Below are 864 nucleotides of genomic sequence, written 5' to 3'. Positions count from 1 at the left end.
TACTTTGGACATGTTGTCAGGAGGAACCAGTCTCTGGAAAAGGACATCACCCTTGGTAAAGTAGCTGGTCATTGAAAAAGAGGAAGAACCTCAACTAGATGGGTTGACACATTGGCTGCAAGAATGAGTTTGAACAAAGCAATTGCAAGGATGACGCAAGACTAGAGAGTGTTGTATGTAAAGTTGCTATAAGTTGGAGCCGATTTGAAGGCACCTAACAGCAAAAATTTTCTCGAATGAAAGAGAATTGAAGCATTTGGCAAAGAATATTGAATATACTATGGACTACCAGAAGAATAAACCTGTCTTAGAGACAGTGTAGTCAGGATGTTCCTGAGAAACAAGGTGATAAGACTTGGACTTGCTTACTTTGGACATGTCATCATGAGGGAGCAATCTCTATAAAGAACATCATACTTGTTAGAGTAAAGGGTCAGCAAAAATGAGGGAACCCTACATGAGATGAATTGACAATGTGATTGGAACACTGGACTCAAACATACCAAAGATAGGATGGTGCAGAATGAGGCAATGTTTTGTTCTGTTATACATAAGGTCACCATGAGTCAGAGCCAACTTGATGCAACTAACAGCAGTAAGAACGTAGTTCCTAAGCCATGTTTATTAAGTTTTCATGAATGAGAAATTTCATTTGCCAGATTTAGCATTGCCATCACTATCCAGTTAAATCCTCTTGATTTTTTTCCCTAAACTATTACATTTGGGATCTTCAATAATTTCTGAATCATATTTGTATCAATAAAATTAAAGAGTGTGCTACAATTTGATGAACTTGACATATACTTATGGATGTTGTTGTTGTTGTTGTCAAGTGCTGTCGAGTTGATTCCGACCCATAGCGAC

This window comes from Chrysochloris asiatica, unplaced genomic scaffold, assembly GCF_000296735.1.
Source record: "Chrysochloris asiatica unplaced genomic scaffold, ChrAsi1.0 scaffold00222, whole genome shotgun sequence".
Taxonomy (NCBI): Eukaryota; Metazoa; Chordata; class Mammalia; order Afrosoricida; family Chrysochloridae; genus Chrysochloris; species Chrysochloris asiatica.
This window is presented reverse-complemented; position numbering follows the sequence as displayed.